The 9,320-nt window shown below is 46.0% G+C and overlaps 1 long non-coding RNA gene across 1 annotated transcript in view; it reads left to right on the top strand.

The window, feature by feature from the left end:
* Positions 1-1,012: 1,012 nt before the first annotated feature.
* The window catches only part of LOC147663094 (uncharacterized), a 91,355-nt gene continuing 83,047 nt past the window's right edge, over positions 1,013-9,320 (top strand). Inside the window, exon 1 of the long non-coding RNA XR_015305431.1 lies at positions 1,013-1,128. This is a non-coding gene — a long non-coding RNA (uncharacterized LOC147663094). The remainder of the gene's footprint in view (positions 1,129-9,320) is intronic.

Raw genomic sequence — 9,320 nt, 5'->3', positions numbered from 1 at the left:
CGGACTGGCGAGCCAAGTAGCGCCCGAGGTAAGCAGTGTTTATAGCCCTCTGCTAGCCAAGATTTGATGCCAGAACCATTCAGATCGTCTACAGCATCCAAGAGTGTATCTGCTCCTTCAATTCTGAATCCCGCATTTCTGGAAGATGCCGTAAACCTTGTCCTTGTTCTGAATACATTTGCCCAGAAATGAAAACATATGATTTGGAGGACCAGCACTCACTAATGAAGCAGTGTAAGTAGGTTGATATAATACTCCACTGTGGAAAAAGCCCCGAAGCTTAATGCAATCCAACAAGTCCAGTGAGTGGTATTCATGCATTAGCAAGGCGAACTTTCTGAAAGTGGTCTTTGTGGACATTTTGTTGTTGCTTGATTAAGCAAAATTAATATGCAATTACACATACTTACTCAAAAGTCAAAACCTACATTTGGCGATATACTTTATATGTGTCTTTGTATAAATTCAGGACGCATAGACATGATTTGCCCTAAAAGAAAAGATCAAGCAGCAAAAGTGCATTCTCGTTGTGCACCTTCCTGTTCACTTGCTCTAGTTTTTTGCTAGTAGCAGCTCGTAATTACATGATGTGGCGTAATAGCATTATTTCAGGATTTTGTTGTGTAGCAAGAGTAATGCAAATTTACTGATATAGACAAGATTACTCCAGTGTAATGTACATTTTGCACAGAGAATCCACTATCTCCTGATGCCTAGATGTATCTGCATTCATCCAAATGTTCTATATCTTTTCTTTGTCTCACTGAGGTGCACATTAGCAACAGCTGCTTGAAATGTACAGTGGAAGCTGATCTGGTTTATGAATGTTGTTCCATATAAATAATAATTTACAAATGTCGCGAAAACACATGCATGCAAGAAAAGAACACAATGCCATTAAAAGCATACAACAATCCAAATGTCTATGAATGCTAGTGCACCATAGCAGACAAAATCAGAGGACCGGCTATATGCTAACTGGATGGCAGAATTGACTGAATATTGATTCCTACTTTGTTTTCTAGGCTGCTTCATAGAAGGCAAGTTGCGTCCATTCGGTTCAACAACTAGAACGAAGAAATGCATGAGTTGCTCCTGTTCCTCATCAGACATAGAATGCTGTTCCCTGTAAGTGTTATGAAAAACAAGAACAAAAAAATGCAGATTAACATGTATGGATTTATTTCATGATGTCCAGAAGGAATGCTGTCGCTGCTTCATAGTGGTAGATTACATTTTTCTAGCGCGCTACATTAGATGAGTGGATGAGTCTCCATTTGTTCCTCTAAGGCAGAAGTGTTCATACCGGAGGAGGGAGGGGCGGCACCCCCTGGGGGTATGAATTGACCTCAGAGGGGCACTAAGCACTGTTCAAGAGGAGCACCATTATAAAAGGAGTGATGGGCTGTTAGGTAAAAAGCAGAATGGCAGTGAGGCACTCTATGATGGGCCGTCAGTAGCATCTTTTGAAGTGGCGGCTGGTCACAATTGAAAGTGGTAGGGCGTAAAAGTTTTAGATGAGTGCCCGGTGGAGAGTGAGCCTAGGGTACGAGCCTGACTGCTATAAGAGGGACTTATGATCATTTTTGTAATCCCTGCGACAACCCCCCAGAACTCAGCTAACCCCGTCTATCATGATTCAGATGCTGATGCAGCCGCTGTGTAATATCTGAAAAAAGTCCAGGTGACAATGGCGAACACTGCACAGAGATGGTACCCTAACCACCGAAGCACACACCGTAATGGACAGGCACACAATGCATGCACATGCAGGTAATTAGCCAGGTCGATAACAACAAAATAAATGGAGACGATTTACAGCCTGAAAACAAGGGAGATATGCAGGGAAGAAGCCCAAAGACAAGCTATGTGACCCAAGAATACCACCCACCATGGATGCATTGAGAAAGTAGTATGCATGCAAAATAAATGGCATATGAAGGTGGGCCTGAATAAACAAAAAACGGAATAAACACGTTTGTGAATCAAATAAATGAAGTTACCAAGCAGGAAAGAAACAATTTAAATGCTAATTTAGAGTGTGAGACTCCATACCATTCTAGCTGCTGTCAGAACATTTCAATATAAGTGACATCACACAGCTGGGCACTTACCAATGCTAAACATCCCATCCTTAAAATACAATAATCTGCAATAAAACCAGAATCTCTGGCAAAACAATCTGTGTGACAACACCATGTTAATCTTTAAATAATTCTCACTCTGGTATTTTAGAAGAAGCCCTGGCGCACACGGTTGTGTAACTGTGGAGTGCGGTTTACATTCCACTCGCTCAAGAAACGGAGGTTCTCATACACTTAACTTCCTCACACCAGTGGCATCCACACCGTTCAGACAGCAGCTGCCATCAGCAGATGTCCACTTTTCTATCCCTTTTAATCCCGTCAGAATCACGGTTCTTTCGTGGTCTGCCGTTTACCTTTCACCAGTTTGCCGCTTGTCTGGAAACCATTGAAAAGGTCCGATTTTTTTTTTTTTAAACATTTTATTTAATGCAACATCGGTTATCATGAAGTGGCACTGGTTACATATCCAGGTTATAATCATATATTTAGCAGGTGATTCACAATGAATATATACTCAGTTATGATCAGGCAGACAGTGCATCAGTTCCACAACCATAAAGGCAGAAATAGATAAGGCGAGAAGATAAAACGGACTGATTACATATCTTTCGGCAACAGAGCTGCAATTCATAATGTGCTTATTGCATGTCATTTAAATACCTAGCGAATATATCAATCTATTTACTCCCTCGAGGAGACTGCCCTGCAGCCCCCAAACGTCACCAAAACATTACACAAGACATGAGGGCACGGCCGGCATTACGGGTGGTGGGTAAGCGGGATAAATAAAATAAATACAATTTAAAAGTCAAACTTACCTTCTTCCCGCCTTCACCGACTCCGAGACTCCACCAGATTACCGCCAACGCCGTCCAGTTCTTACTTTCGAATTCCTCGTCGTCACGCAGGAAGGATGCAGGCAGCCTGCCTTCACCACAGCACAGCGCTGTGATTGGTTCGGCCGGCTGCCCCGACACCACGTGATTTCTCTGTATGCTGCAGCATACAGAGAGCAGGGAGAGTGGGAGGGGTTACTCAAGGGCAGGGGGGAGCGGCTTTCTTAATACAGTTAATACTGTCTGTTTGGACAGCCTCTGTGAGGCTGCCCAAACAGACAGTATTTACAACAGTGGGAAAGCACTCCCCCCTGCCCTCGAGTAACCCCTCCCACTCTCGCAACCAGGAGGAACTTCATCTTTCTTGCTGTGCGAGAAGGCAGTTCTCTACAATTTGTTTCTGCCTTCTCGCACGGCGAGAAAGCAGTGGGGCGGCGCCCAAACGCCCCCATGGAGGATCCGCCTCTGATCTTTTGTCACTGTTATGACCTGGGGCTAGGAGGTGGTTTTAAGGGGCGGCGAAGGGGGGAGGCAGATTGTAAGGGGCAAGGCGCACCCCCGTTTTGGATCACACTGTGGATGATACTTTCACACTTTAGGGAGACCAGGCTGCAAATAGCATGTTTGCAATTGTAATTGAGTGCAATTTTGAAAGGAATACGTAAACATAATACATAATAGTAACATTTGAATTGCTAATTATGTTCAGTGCTGGCAGTTTTTAAAGAATTGTGTGAAAATAAATTGACATTCTGGGCGTTCCTAATAAAAAATTATTTAGAACATTTGAAGAGCACTGTAGGAAAGTGGAATCTGACTAAATGGTTACCCCAACTTTTTTCCTGGTGTTTTGCTGGTTTTCATCTTAGTTGGCCTGGGGCCCTGCTATTCAGGGCCCCAGACTGTCTACTTTCTCTATTAAATGGACTCCATGTACTTTAGGTACATACCAGATTGGTTACTGGGTTACTCTTGTGAGCCCCTGTATAGTGTACCATAGGTATCCAGGGCATAGGTGTACCCTAGGCCTACCAGGGGCTGCAGCATGTATTGTGCCACCCTGGTTTGCCTTCCAAACTGACACCACAAGTCTGTTCACACAGCCTGGGTAAGGTGGTGTAATCAGCCCTTACTTAGATATAGTATACCTATATCTACCTTATATATTGACACATATGCACCTATAAGTCACTCCTATGGTAGGCCTCGACAATCCTGGAGGCAGAATGCTTGGTTTTATGTGAGAGGGTGCCCTAGCTTGAGCTGAGCCCCTCTGCAGCTTTCGTAACCATCTCCTTATAGATGTTCTATGATATAGCCATACCATATACTCTTAAGTGCATTATAATCCTCGCGGCTAATGCTAACTTTGGTTTAGCTTTATCAAAACATGTCGTGTAAGGTGTCAAACACTTTGGAATAATACCCCTCCACCAATTCTGGCGGCGGGGGTAGCATTCCACCCTTCTAGACGTAAAAGACATGTATGTTACTGCTTTACCCGGTTAAAGTTAAACAGAGCCTCAGCATCACAAAATGGATGCTGCTGCCACAGACACGAGTCTGACCTCCTGTTGCTGGGGGAAACTCCGGCAAGGGTGGCATGGACAATAGGTTTCCTGTCCAGGGAGGTGCCAGCACCTCCCCAGACAGGGGTTTTGTGTATTGGAGCAGGGAGGGCTGCATTCAGTGAATGCATCTTGACACAGCCTGGGGCACACAAGGTGCTCCATGCATAGCCCGGTTCAAACCAGTTGCTGGGGCACTCCAGCCCCAGCTCTGGCATGAAACTGGACAAAGGGAAATGGGTGTAACCACCCCCTTCTCAGGTCCACCCATAGGAGGGACCTAGGCAGGTAATCCAGCCCCATCCTTAGTATAAGTATAGGACCTGTGTCCCCAGGACTTTAGATTATCCTGGAAAGAAACTTTGATACAGAACTCTTGGACCTTCGACATTCTATTCTGACTAGAAGACGGAAGACATCTCCCTTGTGGTCAAGGAGTGACCACCCTGTTCAAACAGGCACCAATAGCAACTTTGCCAGTTTGCAGTTTCAAGGCTCCCGTCAGAATCCGAAGACTCTGCAACTCAAGAACTGGACTTCTAGACTTCTCTGAACCTGATCCATACCCACAGCAAAGCTGAGACCCGTGGCGGACACGAGAGATGTGGGACCGGACATCTTGGATATCCTACATTTTGCTACCTGCACTCCTTTTCTGAAGCCTCAGTAAGTTGTGCATTGGGGTACGAGAAGTCCTAGTCCAGTGCATCATTTGACCTGAAGCCCAGGCCCCCACACTCTGCGAGTGTCCCGTGGGCCCCGCCTTCACATTTGTGCTTGACACGTCTTCCTGGTTCCTTGCCCGTTGGATAGTGAGCCCCCTGAATACGCCATCTTGAATCTAACTTTAATCCTGGTTGCTCCAGGCTTGTCCCAGCTTCTCTGAAAAGGAGAAGCACCACAGATCTTGCTGGTCTGCAACAGAGCCAATCTTGACATCCTGCATGGGTTGCAGTTACCAAGGCTTGTTGGATCCAATCTGGATACTGATGCTGCAGTCATCTAGATACATTGTGATAAAGCTTGAATCCAGCTCCTGGTTATCGTCGATGCCTCCTGGACCTCGTGGCTGAAGAGACAAGTTCACCTTCTTCACCTTCAAGCACGCAACATCGCCTGGTTCCTTCCTGGTTCCTTCCTGGTCACTGGCTAGTGACCCAGACTCTGTTCCCTCCACTTTCAGGTTCTTCACATCCCTCATCCACCCTTGGATGCACCCAGACACTTTTTCTCTGGTCGCCTGCAGCACTTCTTTGCAGCTCTCCATAGAAAATGACAACGAAACCCGACATCCAAAGATACCTATGCACTAGCTTCCCTGGGTGATGTAACACGAGTACTCCGGTGCTCCCATGGGTCTTGACTCTCGAAGTGTCCTAGTTTAAAAGGGTTCCATCCTAGTCCATTCGGAAGTGTCCTTAAACAGTAACTTTGTAACTTCTTTGTTTCCCCATTATAAGTCAATGGTAACTCGCAACTGTGTTTAGACACTGCTCGAGTCTCCCGTGGGCCTCCTACTTCCTAACCTTTGGTTGTTTAGTGTAGCCCCAGCGATTCTACAGGCCCTAGGCCTGCTTTCTAACTTTCACATGGTACTTATACCGCTGTCTTAGTATATGGTTAGTGAGGCCCCTAGGGCATAACGTATACTGTGCAACTTATTGTGTATTAACTGTGTGACTTGTATTGTATTTTTACCTCTGACCTCATAAAGAGTGCAGAGGGGTTGTGTTTAGATTAAATACATATATATTTGATATATACCTTTTGTGGTGTCCTTTCATTTGGTATTCAAGGGATTATATATGGTAAAACAACTTGCTTAACTCGCCTACTGAAGTCTTAGCCTAAAGACTGCTGGTTCATGCTACCACTAGGATAGCTTTCTATAAGGTTGACTTTACAACCACCATCAATAAGGGTCGATTAGACTGGTACAAGGTGCCCACTAGAACTAGTGGACATCATATGCCAGGCTAACGTCTACCATTGGTGTGCAGCATTTGGGATAAGAGCTTGCAATTTGTTTTACCAAATAATCTTGTAATATCATCTGAAAGATTATATCAAGGTACCTGTAGGTACATATAAATCAAGTCTTAGATATACATAAGTTCTACTGAACTTAGTAGTTGTAGGTGGTAAGGGCCTAGCACACCCTGACTACAACTCCTAGAGAGGTTCTAGTAGGAAACCATTTAGTGTAGGTAGGTGCACACACCACACCTCACTAGAAAATGTCCTTGGAAGCAGGCCCTAGTGGACCTCTTCAAGAAGAAACCCAGAGGGTGACTTCTAAGTATGACTCATTCACTTTTCATGAACTGAGAAGCCTGTGTGCAGTCAGAAAGTTGAGACAAGGACAGAGTCCAACCTTTAACCACCTAGTAGATATCTTAGTGGCTCATGATGTAGAGAATGAATCAGACCCAGGTAACCAAGGGGGTAGACACGGGGGCCATCTCTCAACAGAGGAAAATACCACTGGAGATGATCCATTGGTCTCTGATGAGAATGATGACCAGGATAGAGCTGATGAAGTTCCCCTGGGCAACACAGGACTATCTGGAGGTGGAGAGGGCCATGGTAGGCCACATTCTAACCTTCCAGATAGACAGTGGAACCAGCAGGCCCAGATGACTGGCCAGTGGTTCTGATCATTCTGATTCCCCAGTAGGGTCCAGTGCCTCTGCTATGAGGAGGATGACTTCCCCTCAGAGGAGAGAGCACAAAGCTAGGATGAAGGAAGTCAAGCTGAGGATCAAGAGGCAAGAAGTTGCCCTTGCAAAAGAGACCCTGGCTCTTGAAAGAGAGAAAAAGTTGTGTGGGCTAGAGCCCACTGTTGGCAGCATAGTACCTAGAGATAGGGAAAGGTCTCATGACCATAGAAACCTGAACAAGATTGCCCCTCCCTATCAGGTTGGGGATGACATCCACAAATGGATAACTGCTTTGGAAAGGCCCTGCAAAGTGCAGAAGGTCCCCAAGGAGCAGTGGGCAGCAATCTTGTGGCTCTCCTTTTCAGATAAAGGCAGCGATAAGCTCCTAACAGTTAGTGAACAGGATGCTGACAACTACACTGTCCTGAAGAGTGCTCTGATAGATGGGTTTGGCTTAACCACTGAGCAGTATAGGTTGCTATTCAGAGACACCCAAAGACACAGACGGATTTTGTAGATTGTGCTACTAAGGCTATGGAGGGCTGGTTACTGGCCAGCAACATACAAGACTATACAGGATTGTATATTTTGATTATGAGGGAGCATATCCTTAATAATTGTCAAAACCAGCTTCTACATCAGCACCTGGTGGACTCTGATCTGACCTCTCCCCAAGAATTGGGAAAGAAGGCAGACAAATGGGTCAGAACCAGGGTGAGGCCTAGAAATCAGGGTGGTGACCAGAAGAAAGATTCTACCAAACCTCAAGAGAAAGGTGTGGATAAATCTAAGGACAAATCCACTACAAGGCCCCAAAAATCCTCTGAGGGGAGTGGGTCCCAAACTCCTTCCTCTAATATCAAGAAACCATATTGCCATGTATGTAAGCAACCTGGCCACTGGAAAACTGACAGCAGTTGCCCAAAAGCCAGCAATAAGGAAAATATTCCCCCAAGTAATACTCCAACACCTCCTGTTACTACTAGTAGTAATCCCCCAGGTGGTGGGAGTGCCCCCAAAACTTTGGCTGGGTGTAGGAGGGTAGATACCTGACTATGGTTACCCCAGATTTGTTGCCTTGTGTGTAGCTGGTTTTCGACTTAGTTGGCCTGGGACCCTGCTAATCAGGGCCCCAGGCTATCTGCTCTCTCTGTAAAATTGACTCCATGCACCCTAGGTGCATAACCAATCTGATACTGGACACCTTATCAGCCCCTGTACAGTGCACTATAGGTGCCCAGGGCATAGGTGCATCCAAGGCCTACCAGGGGCTGCAGCATATCTTTTGCCACCCCTGGCTGGTCCTTAAATTGACACAACTGGCTGATTACTCAGCTGGGGCAAGGTCATGTAATCACCCCTTGCTTAGATATAGTATACCTATATCTACACTTACAACTGGACACATATATACCTAAAAGTCACTACTACGGCAGGCCTTAACAATCCTGGAGGCAGAGTGCTTGGTTTTATGTGAGATGGTGCTCTAGCATGAGCTGAGCCTGTCTGCAGCTGTCGGGACCAACTCCCTTAGCTGTTCCGGGATATTGCCATACCATATACTCTTAAGTGCATTATAATCCATCGCGGTTATGTGCTAACTTTGGTTTGGCTTTATCAAAACATGTCATGTAAGGTGTCATACGCTTTGGAATACTACCCCCTCGCCAGTCCTGGCGTTGGGGGTAGCATTCCACCCCTCTAGAGGGGGAAGACATGTTACTTTGCTAAAACGCGGTTAATTCTAACCAGAGCCTCAGCATCACAAAATGGATACTGCTGCCACAGACACAAGTCTGACCTCCTACTGCTGACCGAAACTTGGCAGGGGAGGCCTGGACAAAGGGTTTCCTGTCGCAGGGAGGTGCTACACCTCCCCAGACAGGAGATAGTGTATTGGGGCAGGGTGGGTTGAATGAAACTAGACACTGCCTGGGGAGCACAAGGCTTCCCCTTGCATAATCCAGTCAAACCGGTTCTGGGGCTCTCCAGCCCCAGTCCTGGCACGAAACTGGACAAAGGGAAAGGGGTGTAACCACCCCTCTCCCTGGTCCCACCCATAGGAGGGACCTTACAGGTAATCCAGCCCACTAGATTGGAATAAAGGTGGGAGCAGTGCCAGCGCACATCAGATTATCCTGAATGAAACTTTGATACAGAACTCTGGAC

This window comes from Lissotriton vulgaris, unplaced genomic scaffold, assembly GCF_964263255.1.
Source record: "Lissotriton vulgaris unplaced genomic scaffold, aLisVul1.2 SCAFFOLD_783, whole genome shotgun sequence".
Lineage (NCBI taxonomy): Eukaryota > Metazoa > Chordata > Amphibia > Caudata > Salamandridae > Lissotriton > Lissotriton vulgaris.
This window is presented reverse-complemented; position numbering and strand designations above follow the sequence as displayed.